At 41.4% G+C, this 15,452-nt stretch overlaps 1 protein-coding gene across 8 annotated transcripts in view; it reads right to left on the bottom strand.

The window, feature by feature from the left end:
- The window catches only part of LOC126920782 (zwei Ig domain protein zig-8-like), a 35,610-nt gene extending 20,683 nt beyond the window's left edge, over positions 1 to 14,927 (bottom strand). Inside the window, exons 1-2 of one of the 8 annotated variants that reach the window (XM_050731530.1) lie at positions 14,530 to 14,927; positions 13,586 to 13,776 (exon numbers count right to left, since the gene is read on the bottom strand). The gene's annotated coding sequence lies outside the window, so the exon portion shown is untranslated. The other 7 variants (XM_050731531.1, XM_050731532.1, XM_050731529.1 and 4 more) reach the window with 7 other exon arrangements.
- Between the last annotated feature and the right edge of the window lie 525 nt (positions 14,928 to 15,452).

The raw sequence follows: 15,452 nt of genomic DNA, 5'->3' as shown, positions 1-15,452 counted from the left end.
ATTCAACTAGAATCAAACACACGATAAACATTTATTAAACACGACATAGTACCACGTTAGAAAAATTTACTTTTAATTCTCAATGAGGATTGATTGTAAAATTCGTGCAAATAAAAAAAAAGTAATACATCTTTTCATTGGAACGGATTAAGGCGGATTTATATCTCCGTTCTGATACAGCACTGTTACGGTACGGTCCCGTTGCGACAAACATTTTTGCAGTTAATAAGATAGAACTGTTCCTATATGTATAGTGTAGCGGATCGGTTCCGTTCTGATACATTGCGTTACTCATGGCACCGGCACAACAGAACATTGAAACATGCGTTTTAAACGAGACAGTTCACACTATCCGCCACCGACCGGTACGTGACGTTGCTGTTACGTGATGCTCCATATTGTATAGCAAAAGTATATAGTAAATCGATCTTTATCAGACCATCGTTCCAAAATGATGATTCTATTCCCTCCGTCGTGTTTTCTTCACTCCTTTGTACGCGACTTAGCGATCGTTTCGATATCTTTTTCGTCGATATCGACTTTTTTCCCATGTGCAAGCATTTCTTCGATTCTTGACCCAAATACTGAGTTTATAGTACCTATGAAGGCGCACTGTGGTCGGTACGTCATGGTGTATTGACGAATAGAACGAATCAAGTAGCAGCATTCACGTAGCAATTTCGACGAAATGTACAATTGGTACATAAGCACTTTATTGATCCTTCATTCGTGGTCACTGTAATTTGTCATTACCTTCGATACCAGTGTAATCACGTTATGAAATGATTGAAATTTTTTATGACTCACTTTCGTTCAGCATCGTTTTGGAAAAGCAATATGAGCTGACTTCCACTTGAGCAGTCTTCCACTTCTAATTTTTCCATCTTATCGTATCGTACCGTATCGTACTGTACTGTACCGTATCGTATCGTATCGTACCATACTGTATCGTACCGTATCGTACCGTATCGTATCCTATCGCATTGCATTGTATTGTACTGAGAAAACTTTCGTCGTTCAAGTTTTATCGTTTCTTCCGTCTCTTCGTTCCCCTCCATTTGCGCAAGGACGCATTAGACACTGTAGAAACAGGAAGATGGTGAAATGAAAACAAAACCAGAGAATCGGGGAAATATGTAGTAAAAGTAACAAAATGAAGTAGTTTAAGTTCGACGACTTTCAAATCGCTGAATACATCGGCGAATAATCGTTGACCGTTTCCGATGTCGATAGAATCGAGTTCCGCATGGAGAATCGATGCTGCGAGCTTTTTTGCTCGTATACTCGGTTGAAGGTTGTAAAAAAAAAAGGAAAAAAATTAATGGACTTACGAACTGCAACGATCATCCATGCAATCTGTAAGTAGTATGTAAAGTACACCAAGTGACGTTTCGCATGGCCGATCATCGACGTTTATTTTTTGATTTGTGTACGTTCTGGATTAGTTTGGCGATCAATTGACATGCTGATCAATTGAAACACATTGCTTCGTGGATGCAACTCTTGCTACGATCGTTAATTATTTCATCGCTAAGGACTCCTCGTTATCACAATTTTTTTATCCACAACTTCGTATATACGGAACGTATAAATATACGTTGATTAATTAAAAATTATGATATGGCGATATCAATATCGGATGTGCTACGATTAAAAAAGTAACAAACGATTTTTACGCGTATGAAGAAATATGCGAAACATAACCATCGACGAACTTGCTACCAAATACGTTATTTCTCTCATATTTATTCTTCTTTTCGTAAAGTCGGATTTATTTCCAGTCCTCCTACTTGTTTCTTAACACTTGCATACTCGCGTAAGGTCTCGTCGGGCTCCAATATGTCCTAGGAAAAAAGCAGCATTTTATTCGACAAGCGATGCCACGCGAAAGATGCCGTTCCTTACTATTCTTTTTCCCTGCTCCATCGACTTTTTCTCTCCTTAAATTCCTTGGGACATGGAAGAGTGAAAGGTTGTACGCGTACCCTATCAATGTCAAACGTGGTAAGGAGAGCTCTCGAGATTGCAGCACCGACGAATGGACGAGAGAATGAAAGACGTCCAAAGAAGAGACGAATTCTTGGCTTAAGCCAAGCGTACGGTGTTTTCCTTGATTCTCTTTTCCCTTTTCCGTGTCCTTTCTCTCGCCCGTTCTTTCGTCCGATCGAAGAAGGGACTTCGAGACGAGAGAGGGGAATAGGGTAGAGCGCGTACCTCTCTTCATCATTCTTGAAAGGCTGATGAATCATGGCACAGAATCCGACGTGAAACCCCTTGTTCGTTATCCACTGGCTAATCAAACTCCCGCGTTCTCCTAGTACGCGCGAATCGATTCAATTCGATTTAGTAAACTATGAAATATTGAAACTAACGAAATATGAAATAACGAAACTATGAAAATATTCAGATTTATTATTTATCATTTTCTTGTAACTCTAATATTTCTGCCAAATATTTGCAATGGTTACTATTAGAGATATTAGTCGGAGTCGAGAATAAAAAAGAAAGAGATTCGCGAAAAATGTTGGAATTGGAGGGATTTCACGTGCGTATGAACAAAAGAGGAGACGCGGATATAGGAACGTAGTTAGAGGATGGAGGAGAATGTGGAACCAAGAGCTGATAGGTTTGACGGGATTTAGTGCTTGTAATGCCAAACTCGACGTCTGGTGTTGCGGTCGGCTTCGACCGACGTATTAGGGAACGGCCGCTGGGATTACGGAGCTGGGGTAAACTCGGTCCCGTTCTAAACTGTGCGACATTTTCAAAGTTACATTGCACGATGTATCTCCCCTAAACGTATTAAAACCTCCCATTAGCGTATATACTTGAGCACGTAGTTTGGAGAAAATGCTCATAATAGACGTAACACGGCCAAAGAAAAGCAAGTCGAATTCGTTGAAAAGGAAGTGAGAACGTAGCTATCTGCATATATATAGTTGGATTGGAATGGAAACTGGAATCAAAACCGAATCGTAGGTGAAACATCATCAGTTCGATTGCACGACCTTAGTCACGATGCTACACGTTCTTTACGCGATATCTTTTTCGAGCTTCTGTCGACGATGATCCATTTTTGTTGCTTTTGCAGTCATTAACCAGGTAACTAAAGTCTCAGTTAACGAGTCGTCTTTCGATTATACGACGAAGTAAAACATTTATGTATGAAAGCGAACTTGAAATCTTTCGAGCGGTTTGATAGGCTGTGGCGCGGCGCGCCGACGCTTTCCCTTGGATTTCCGTGCCCGTCGGATCTTATGCTACGCTTTAGAACTTCAGGGTGTAGTTTCCTTCACGCCGCGTATTCCATTGCCATTTTTCGAGCATGTGCTCATTGTAGCCTCTTTGCTATTCTATCTCTATCCCATTCGAAAGGCCTGCATTATAGATCGTGTGAAATCCAAGTGCCTGACCCCAATCGAATACCCGACCCGCGAGAGAAACAGGTACGAGGGAGGAAGAGGAGATAGAGTCGAATAGATACGAAGAGAGCAGATATAAGGGTAGAGAGTAAAGTACAGGAAGAGAGAGAAACATGGTTGGAATCCCATGTGAGTAGGATGGGTCGCGGAAGTAGAGTGCATCGATCAATAAATCTCGATGAAGATAACGCTCATGTAAACGCTTGAACTCTCCGCGTTCCGGTCCTCCGCGACGAGTCTTACCATCGTTTGCCAATGTTTTCTACTGATTTTTACGCTCTTTACGCATGCTCCGCTAAACTCTGTTTCTTTCTTGCCGCAATAATGGTACTGACGATAGTCGTTGCGCTGTTCTCAACTTTAAACCATGCGACCATTTCGTTTATTTTTCAATGGTTCGTATGTATTCGCAGACACGCTGTAATTCTGTTACGTAAACACATAACGCCAAGAAAGCGATAAGTAGATTGTTCAGATCTTGAACCCGATTTAAAAGAGAATTTCTAGTGATTCTTGCCGTAACGAGGGAACGAGACAGGGTAAAACTTAATCACGATTAGAATTACATATAGAAACTTGTGAACGAGAACTTGTGAATGTACAAAGAGTGGCCGGAATTTGTTGAACTTCAAAACGCAACCTGCGATTGATAATCATCGAAATTTAATTCAAATCGAAAGAGGAAGAAAGAAAGATGTATTTATTTTTCGATAAGTATTAGAGTTTAGGAGTACGCAAAAATTGTTGGTTCGCGAAGCATAATTATTGCGAAAAAGCAGAAAACACGGGAAGTACAACGGATTTGAAAAACGAAACAAAGCGAGAGGGGGGGGGGGGAGGGAGAGGAGGGCATACAGGAAGAAAAGACACAACAAATACAGGTTATTCGGAGGAAACATGCCGTAAATTGGCCCGGGAATTCTGCCGCTGGCAGTGCAACGCATCGTGCTTATTATGATTAAGTAAAACCACGCTGCAAAATTATTACGGTAGCGGCGAATCTAATACGAAATTAAAAACACTAGGTTGTCGTGCATTATATCAACAATGCCAATATTTTTGTACATTCGGTAAATTATCGCTCGCAAGTATGCATGACGTCGTGAAATTTTTGCGAAGCTTCAGTTTAAACATATTTTAGAGGAATAAAGCTTCCGTCTCTTATGAAAGTCAGAAAAATGAGAGCTAGTTGCGTGTACGGCGCACAGGTTGAATAATAAATCGTATATTTATTCTGACGCAGATGGCTAAAAATATGAAAATGTTAAATTCGTACTGAACTCTCTAAAATTATAAAGTTAGTAAAAACATCGTTTACGATGTATATCGATTAATCTCGTTTCGTTATCTCTTTCCTCTTGCGCCTCTTTTACTGATATTTTTTTATTCTTTCAAAAATTGCAAAGTCCAATATATTCCAAGTCCATTTGTATTGCGCGCGTATTAAAAAATGTTTATTCTTATTTCAGAAAATAGTCGACACTCTTTTTCCGGCGTTTCATCGGCACCTATGATTCTTAGTTTGTTCGAAAGCTTCGTATTTACTACGATTTTCTCTCGCCTCAGATTTCGTTTTCCCTAGCCACATAGTTTAAATTCTCTGCTTTACGTTAGTTTTATCGTTGCGTATTCGTTCAGGCATGTCGGGAAAGGCAAAAGGAATAAATTTGGTTTATCGCGAAATCGCTTGGCTAGAACGTGATATAGGTAAGCGAGATAAGAACAATAAAAATGGTCGCCAATCATCAAATTGGATTCGTTGCAATTTTCTTGATTGAACTTACGACGAATCGTTCGAAGCCGAAAGCTCGCTTGAAAATTTTTCCCGGCCGCACGTGCCGGAAGGAAGCTACCTGCGTTCCGACATTTTCTTCTACCGTTTCTAACTGATTTACGGGACGATTGCTTTCTTCGCTGCCGTTTTTTTCATTCCTTTCTTCCTTCTGCCTTCGCTTTGTCCCCTTCTTGTTGCGGTTTGCACTCTGTGCGAAACTTTCTACCTTCGATATCGAAAATTCCACCGCTGAACGTGATCGTTGCTTTCTTCCAAAGCTTCTTCTTTTTTATCAGAACTTTGCCTTTTCTGTTGTTTACAGATTATTGATGAAAGTTTGTCGACATTACGGTATTTGTGATCGTTGCTATTTTCGCCGCTATCAAATATATGGCTGATATAATGGGTATAATGGGTATCAGAATTCAGAATAATTTAAGAGCGTCGTATACTCCATGAATGTAGGTACGTAGCATGTATGTGCATGTGTATAACTTGGTGTTTGATCGCAGGATTTATCGAATCGAACGGAATATATAGTAATCGACCATAAGATCAGACGATCGTCGAAACGATTCGACAGAGAACTTTACATATGTTCGATGGGTCCGCGATCCGATATCCATTATCAAGATCCCGAATGTCTGGTTTACGAGTGTTTACCAGCAGGATTTCCTACCGAGACGTCCGTTAATGGCAAGCTAACGATTTTCTGCAGCGCCATTATTCATCGTCGTTGGTACCATAAAGTTCGGCCACGGTCGGTCGGGCTAATGGCGGGTTGCGCCCAAGTAACGGTCCTTCCCTAAATCGAGTATTAAATCGTTCCGCTAACGGAGGACGATAATTTGTCGCTAGGGGCAGGTGTTGAGTTCCACTGGACTTGCACAGGGCTTTGCCTGTTTGTCTTTGGCCACTGAAAACTTTATGCCGACACCAATGGTTCAACTAGAAATAGACGATCAATCGAACATAATTTAAGGGACGACGTCACATTCGACGTAACGAATAGAGAAAACTTCGAAGCAGGTACTGTCAATGGGTAGCAGACTTTGCCTGCTATCTACTTTCGAAGAAGCATGTTCGAAGCTCTCCCGGACAGGAGAAGGCTGAATGAAAATCATGATTTCTCGATGCCAGGCTGATCAGTGTTTAATCGAAGAGAATGAGAAATCGGCTTTTAAACTCGTTATTGCAATCAGATATATATGTATATTGTATATAGCAGTCGAGAAGAAACGGATTCTCAGGATGGGAAGAAAAATAGACCATCGGTAATGGGATAGTAACGCTGATAGATCAATCGGTATATGGACGTGCGACGTGAAAAGCGGAAGTCTGCGGTTACAACAGGAGGTAAAATCGAACACAAATATGGGCGCAGTAGCTCGCGTCAAAACTTGCTCACCGCATATTTGTCTTGACGCGGTTGGTTATTATACGATGATCCAGTGGACGACTCGATAAGCACGCATCTGTCCACGTCTACGTTCAAATAAGTTCCGAATATAGGGTCGTGGTATTTCACGTACGTAGTTGCGCGGGTATTACGAGACGCGGATATGTGACATATCGCGCGCACCCTGCAAATTTCCCTGCAACTTCGTCGATTGCAATTTACGGTCGATTCAATTAATCCACTACTAGCTGTTCGCTACTCACCGATCGTTGCGAGCTATGGCATACCACTATGCATCGATTATAATTGCCTGGATTCGCGGTTGTTCGTTTCATTCGACCATCGTTATTTTCACCTTCGTTCCGTCGAACCATGCGCTACCGGAATTTTGCCAGTGAAAAGAGCGCAATTAGCGGCGTGATATTCGGTCATCTGCATTTTGACGTTACTTCCGCAACAGAGGACCGGGCTGACGATGTTCGCGCAGCATTGTTATTCGAAAATTCGGCGTGACGTAAAATGCGAACGACGAGATGTTCAAGAATGTCTAATTCCCGTCAAAATTATTTCCAGTGCGACGGATAATGTCTCGTTAATAGCTCGGCCTCTTTTGAAATTTTGTAAAAACCGCGAACATGTTTTCGTTAAAACAAATTATGAATAATCGGTATGACGCTATTGTATTTGGCAGATGTTTATTTCCCGTTTTTCTCTGACAAGGTAACATTAATTCTATTAATACATAGTCTGCGAATGACAAAAAGCCCACGAAATTGATCAAACGTTTTAGCTTCTGGATGATCAATTTAATCGATCGAACGAACAGGATTCAAACTGGTTGGAGTATCGTGGTGAAATTCTTGTTGGTAACAGGTAACAGATACATAGATTGTTTCGTGTCAGGTTGCAGTAAACGAAGTTAGTGGCCGAGGTTTCACGTGGTTTATTAAACGTTTCAATTTGTCTATTGTTTTTCGCTCTGAATCGCGCTCCCCTGTCCAACCATCTGCCGACAAGGTACTTCTCGTTTATCGGACTTCAGTAGAGCGAGTTTGAATGCTCTTTGCCGAGACCATCCGTCGACGTAAAAACGCGAAAGCAATGCGATGCTGCAAGTTGTTATTTTTTTAGCTCATCGCGCGAACCGAAAATCGATAGCATAAAACAAAATATTTTTCCTCGTTTCTAATCCTTTTTTTGGCAGCAGCAGCCGGTGCTCTTTGGCTTTACGTAATGGTCAGTTTCGTATAACGCGTTTTACGATTTTAAAGATCGGGATCGTCGAGAAAAATGAAACTGAAATATTTAGATCGTTTCGCTTGCATCGAAGCCCATTTTAGAAATTGTTTTTTTTTCGCCAGTACCGTTTATAGCCAGCAGGGATTTTTTTGAAGCATGCGAACACCTTGCTGGTGAAAATTTTGAAAAGCTCCAAAACACTCCCGTTGTTCCGAGCTGCAGGATTTCTGGTTGATAAGACATATCAGTCCACAATAGTCATTATCTTTAAATGAAATCTTTTCACGTAAGACCGATGTACTACCTGTTATCGATGCAGCGCTCCCTTGTCGTGTTTTAGGTGAGCTGACTGGCCATCGAAGCACCGATTCCCATTGTAGATGCTATTTCTGATAATAGAACCGAGATACTGATCTCTCTTGCTCGGAGTTAAAACGGATTGTGCGCAATTTTGCGTACGCATACCAGCTGACCCTCTCCGAACGTACAATCCCTCGGAATGGCAGCACCGTCAGATCGGAGGGGTTGATACGTTCCTACGGATTCTTTGCTTTAATGTCGTTTATACGGATCCGACGTTATTATCGAGTTCGTGCCAGATAAGGAAGGATCTCGCAGTCGAGATCGATGAGTTCGAGGGGGAAACACGAACCTATTGACTCGACTCGACTCGACTCGATTTTATTCCACTTGTGACTGATCCATCGAATTTATCGGCACGACTATCGAGCGTTTAGATATTTTAATTTTCGCCCGATGTTTGTAGTAGAAAAATGTATTGACACGATATCGCTTCTCTGTTGTCTCACGGACCTCGTATCACGTCGTCTTTCTATTTTAATCGATCGCTGTCCATAGCAAGTAGAATTAAAGCGATCGTATAACGTTGACCGATCTTTCGTTTCGCTCGAACTGTTGTTAATATCGGTGTTGTATTTCGTTTTAATTAGTCGAGTTACATGGTGGGATAGCGTTTACACCCGTAGATATTGTGTTACAATTGCGATTTCGATGGAAGGCACAACGCTGTCTTTGAAATGTTTTGACATCGGTTCGAAACGTGTCGCTCACGATAAATATGTAAATGCGATTGCGCAGCGAAGAGAAAAATCGCAGGGGAAAGAAAATTTTCGATAAAACTAGTTTCCTATTTCAAAGATCGTTTTGGCAAGGTGCATTTGGTCGAATAACGAAATCCGTGGTAGAATGCGGCAATTTTTTTGCAGATTTCTTGCTCCGAATGGCGAGTGCGGAGGACAGAAGTGCTTGGAGAATGATTCGGACCGCGTGTAGAATACGATCTCGTATACGTGGTTATCGAGAGGGTGACTTAAACGATGGCTGAGCTGAATCGAGAACGGAAGTACAAAACCCAAGGAAATGAAATATTCCACTTGGATATTGGACAGATAAGGAATATTCCGGAGAAAATGATCGTTGCACGCGCCTGTTGAAAACTGTACGATAGGTAGTCGTTCTACTACGTAATTCTGGCAGGTTTTCGCAAATGAAGGAGCAGGGCCAAAAGTCTTTACTCAACTCGGTTGGAATTACCTTGTACGGTGCCGTACAGAATTAGCCGGAAAATCGACAGTCGAAACTGGCAATGTGGTACAAGCTTGTTAAACGACAATGCTTAATTCGAAGGTTAATCAATCTCGGTCACTTTGCTCGCTGTTAATATCCTGCCTTCCTCGTGTCATCATGTTTAGTCGTGTTTTTAGTCGCGCGTGGAGACGATAACATTTTCATGTACATGCATCTGTACAATAGGATTCGTTTCGTGCATAGAACGCTATCGGATGTAACGAAAACAGTAAAAAGCGGAAAATCGAAAATAGATAAGAAAGTGCCACGTTTGACATCAAAGGGAATAAGAATACTGGAAAAATGAGACGAAACGATTGCGGAAAAACTGATTTTGCGAGGACGTGTGTAACAGAGACTATGGCTTCGCTTTAGAAGTAGGCGAAAATATTTGCTCCGCACGAATTCTTCTCTTACGACTACAGTTTCCCGGATAAAATAGGAAAGACAGTGATCCTCAGAACAAGGCGGTTTCCATTACATGCGGGTCTTTTCGTTGAGAAATTTCATTTTTTTTTTTACATTTATTTTGCATCAATTTATTTAACATATCTTTACTTTATCATGGCGACTAGCAGAGGCTAAGAAGAACGAATGTAAATGCGTTCGTGCGAACTAATTCCTCGCAAATTGCCCGCGTATACAAGAAACGGTGACACTGCGAGCTGCATAGTCTCAGTTTCATTGTATGCACGCGCAAAAACAAATGAATTCGTATCTTCTATTTTTTCAAACAGTTTGTCAATTGTTTGAATTCGACGTTGCTGCTCGATGCAACAGCAGCAATTTCAGAAAAACAGTTGGCATCAAATCGTCTTACATACGGTACACATGTATAGTGAAGGATACAAATAGTGAATATACAGGCATAAGCACATGCATTGGAAAAATATAAACTTGTGTATATATGTGTGTGAGTATCTACTTCAGGTTTTTGGTTGGTTGAAGGTAGAGGAGGAGGAGGTGGACTCCGGAACTACGCGAATTTCGCTCTACGCAGTTAGTCGATGTACTTAACCCTCGGGTTATTCGAGGGAGCACTATATAAGGAAACTTCTTCTTCCTTTTGACAGTTGAATTGGGTAACGTTGTTACGAACTTGATAATTGCAATTTCATTATCGAGCTGACGTATAAATACGTATCATGTACGTACAATGCATCGTGATTAATATTTCAATCAAGGGACTGGGCACTGATTCGACCAAACGACGACGAAAACGACTGCGAAAAGTTTTTCTTTAGCCCTTTCTAGATCAGTTCAGCGGTCGGAATGATCAGCGGAATTTGCAAAGCGCTGCCATGGTGGGAATGAAGAAAAAGTAAAGGCAAAGTCTGGCTGCGTGAACAGTTGAATATCAAGGAAAAAGGGAAGGAGAGTCGATATTCGGACCGCAGGTGCTGTGACAACGAAGAGCTTGCGGTAGCTCGGCCTGGCCAAGGCTTTTTACGAGTTTTCAGCGCTAAACTTGCATTTCTTTAGCGAGCGCAAAGGGAGGTGGAAGGAAGACAGGAAGTCGGTAGTGGTGGGCGGAACAGGCACGAAAGAAAGAGAAAGACCAAAGAGGAAACTACTATCCCGCTGATTTTATTCAAATTTTCTCCAGGCGAAATATCCACTTCCTTCGAGCTTTTCCTGCCTGTTCTTTCTCTACGAGCTTCACTCTTTTGCATTTTAGCTAGCCGATACAGGCGAAAATGCGGCGTCAACGAGGAGTCAGTCGCATCGTGCTCTGCTTTTGTTCCTTTACGTATACTTGTTTTCTCTTCATTTCAACATTTTCTCGTTTCTTCGCGAATTTCCTCTCCGTTCTCTCGTAAAGAACGCGCCGCGAGTTTCGTTCACCGGCTTTGCGTTGGTTTGTCGTCCTATGGTCTGCCAATTATCACGCTATATATGCGTTTATCGAAGCGCGAATACTCAATGATATGATCGACGATCGATGACGTTTTAAACCGGTCTTGGTTTAGTCGTATATGTTATTTCGAATTCTTATTATTCTTCGTTTTCTTTTATTCGTTCCTACATCTTATCGTTGGAGAGACGAAATCGCGAAAAGGCGATTCTACATGGTGATTTATTAACACCCTGAAATGAAACGAAACACCGAATCCGTTCCGTATTTTTCTGTTGAACGCGACCGGAGAACGTAGTCTCGTATAGCTTGGGAAATTGACGGTCCACGCGATACGATAATCGCGCGGAAACTGTTCGGTCGAGCGTTTCAATTCGATGCTATCCGAAGCTATCTTATTTTCCGACAATCGATCACGTATTGTTGCACGAAACACGAATGCACGATTCATTTCCAATTCTTTTTTTTTTCAGGGAAACTCCTGTTAGAACAATATGAAAAGTACAATACACAATTGTACTTTGTTCGTCGAACAGCGCAAACAGATAGTTTCAATTTATTTAAATTTTCTATTAAATAAATAAATAAATAAATAAATGTAGTAAGAAAGAATTGTGCGTTAAAGGAAAAGAGGAAAAGATCGCTTATTCGGACGGCTGCCTCTTGACATTATTATAGATTTACACGTGCTTTCCATATTTAATATTTAAAAGGCGAATTCAAAAGCGTTTCTCTTTTTCGAATCAATTGCGACTGCGAGTATCGTAAGTATTCTTGGACTAAATCTTGGCGATCTCGTAAGTAAACGATTCTAATAAAACGCATCGTTGGCAAAGATCCTCGGGATTTCATAGATTACGGTCGGTTTTGTTTCCCTTTCTTGAGCCGAACCTCGGTTTTCAGTTTTTCCCCGGCCGCAATTCAGTCGAGCATGAGAATGACGGACGGTTTGCTTGCTGCGATTAGAAGAGGATCGTCCTCTTTTTCCGAGCAGGAGGAAACAAAGCCACGGGTCTAAACGCAGCTGTCGAGCTTGCTGGATGTTTTTGCTTGCGCTTTTATCTTGAACGTCAAACATTCAATGGGATTAGGGAATAAATAATGCACGAAAAGCAACGATGACATCTTAACCGAATTTCAACGATACATTCTAACAAAAGAATCTCACTTGGCGCACGTTGTATAGATTTTTCATCGCTAAAGCTTTATTGAAAACTTCTCATCGCCAAGAATTGCGATTGCATCGCCACCACAAGTTATATATATATATATATATACGTATATCAGTTTAACAGTCTTTAAAATAATGAAACGTTGAGTAGAACTATTCGTCGTAGAACTCGCTGTCTGGTGGAAGTTTACCGTTCGTCGTCGAGAGAACTTATGTATATAGAATAGAATAGAAATCCAGGCACGTAAGGAACATTGGGTCTGCGTTATTAAATTATACGACACTCTTGTGTCGGAAAATGTGGCGTATTTTACGCTCGCTTCACACACCAAGTAAAATAAAATACAGTCACGCGTTAATTTTTCTTTAGTAGAGTTCTCTCGAGCGTTGGATTGTTCGGTTCCTTGTTATCATAGGTCGTGCTACTTTCTTTGTTTTTCATTTGCGATTTATCCGTGCAGCACTGTTAAAATGATAAAATGTAAAATCCGTCGAGTTATATTTTAAATCTCGATTCATTCGAGGTGAATTAAAAGTGATGTATTCAAGACTGCGAAAACGAATATCATTTAGAATCATTTAAAATTCCATCATTACTAACATTGCATCGTTCGATGGATTACAGCGAAAGCGATCAATTCAGCGAGATCGAATCGTTATGGATTAGGTACGCCTTGGGAAGAAATTGATATAAACGTTCTATGTACCTAGCTATCTCCGGCTGCACAGCTATGGCGTCAAAGTTGCCTCGTCTATCTCTGCGTCGTTGTAATTTGTGGTATAAAGTTTACTGTTCGTGTAATTGCGGTGTCATAATGTCGAAGGAGGTAACTAGCGGTGCAAAGCCGCCGATGCGGTAACTCGAGTGTTGGAGGGACTGCATTTCGAAGCTAATTATGGTCCAAAATTCGCGTTTTTCTAGATTAAATACAATCCTTTAAGATTTTGGACTTGGTAATAATTTTCTGAGGCGAATTTTCGATCGTCGAGGAGAAAATCGTAGATTTATTTTGCCAGTCTGCGTATACAGAGGAGATGTAGGACAGAAATCGAAAGATACGGAATCGATGGAGCAAAATCAGTTAAGCAAGTTTGTACATACAATAAATTTTGGACTATGTCCGATAGAAGCTCTTACCACTTATCGTTCGACGAAATCGTGAGCCGTACTTCGAACAAGCATCATTCTTCGCATGTGTTGCAACCTGTGTTTTTCGTTCGTTGGAGCAAATTCCGTACGAAACTTTTATGCATCTAACGTCTTATTAGCTCCCCAAATGCAACCGAATATTTCTTGCATTTGATTCTAGAAACGTAAAATTATCGCTACTACGAAAGGAAAGAGAATAATGCACAAATAAAATAATCTAGACGAAGGAAAGAAGAGGGATAAGCGTAGGTTCGTGATGTATAATAATTTAGATGTAGTAAAAAGAAAGCAACAGCATTTGATTAAAACGAGAACGTTTCTTATCTACGAGAAAACGTGTCCGCGCGTTGTACGATAGTTATGATCCGATTAATTTCACTGAAACTAGCAACGCCTATGCAGATTCGGTTGCACTCTGTACAAGAGATTCAATTAGTCTCTGATTACGGATATAAATGCATTTACGAGGCAGCAACGAAACGCGTGTCGTATTTAAGACCATTGTAAAGAGAATGGAATCCAGTAATAGTAAACTAAATTCACTTGAAAAGCCTCGCACCAGTATATCTGCTACGATTAGAAATGGAATTTTGAGATACGAGTATCGTAAATGCTACTATTTCACGAACAGTCAAATAGCTTAACGCATATATTTTCTGACGCAATGATTGGTCGATGGATCGGAAGAGGCAAATGGATCGTGAAAGCAATGAAATTGCAAAGGGAATGAAATTCTTTCGACCTACAGACATTGTTCTCGATTGAGTTTCGAACGGGCACAAAAATTTATGTGACGATATACGTGTATGCAAAACGGCATGCGAGGATGAAATCCGATGGTCTTGAATAGATTATCGGATGGTATGCGTCGTCCTCGAAGGACATTGAATAAAAGTGTACAAAGAAAAATAAAAGATCATAACGACACAGACACGACTTGCAAGCGTATACCGAGGTTCACACGAGCTACTCGTAATCACGTTGTTTTAGTTTACGCGTGTCGTAGTGCACGGGAACTTTGTACGTACGTACGACAAATTTGCTGCAAATCCGAAACACAGACCGATCACGAGCAACGAGAAACGAACTTCCGATCGGAGAGGCAGCGGACACGCGAAAATTAAACAATTCAGCGAAGACGCTTTGGATGCCGTACGATGACACGTGAATAGCAAACGATTGATCGATGCACCCGGAAGCGCCAGATAGTGAAAGGGTAGAGGTATGTAGGTGTGTCGACGTTTTGGCGCGAGGACAGTCGTAATTGCTCCGCGACGAGAACACGAAACCGTGCGTTTCAAGTTCGGCCGACGACTGACGAACGTACCTGGGCACGACGCCTGCGCCCGTTCGTGGCCAACACACCTCGACGCGTTACGACCGTGCCGCGCGCATCACGCTTCGCCGATGCATCCAGATTACTGTCTACCATATCGCTGCACAAGGATTCCCTTGCACGGAAATGCAAATCCTACAACAGGAGAAACAGTTTAACACTGTGGCTTCGTAACATCGTCATTGCTTTTACCGCAAGTATTAGCATCGGTACCGCTATCGTCACCATGATTATTCGGTTTGTTTCTTCATCATACCTGAGGCGTAGCTTTCTTTCTTCGTTATATCGTAAACTCGTGTCCGCTTGTATCAACAAGAACGTGTGATAGATGTTTGAACCATCAATTAGAGAAAAGGGGTTGGTGCCACAATCGGGAAAGTTTCATCGGAAGTTACCAAACGAAATTACAAGATGAGCGAAACGTCGAGCGGATAAGACGAACGACCATGGCCGATGTTTGGTTTGATCGTTGTTTGAGATTAAAATTAAGTCGTGGTTCGTTTCGCGCTAACGAGGCCG

Source organism: Bombus affinis, chromosome 9 (genome assembly GCF_024516045.1).
Source record: "Bombus affinis isolate iyBomAffi1 chromosome 9, iyBomAffi1.2, whole genome shotgun sequence".
In the NCBI taxonomy this organism is placed as follows: Eukaryota; Metazoa; Arthropoda; class Insecta; order Hymenoptera; family Apidae; genus Bombus; species Bombus affinis.
The sequence above is the reverse complement of the archived record's forward strand: the minus strand, read 5'-3'. Positions and strand labels throughout refer to the sequence as shown.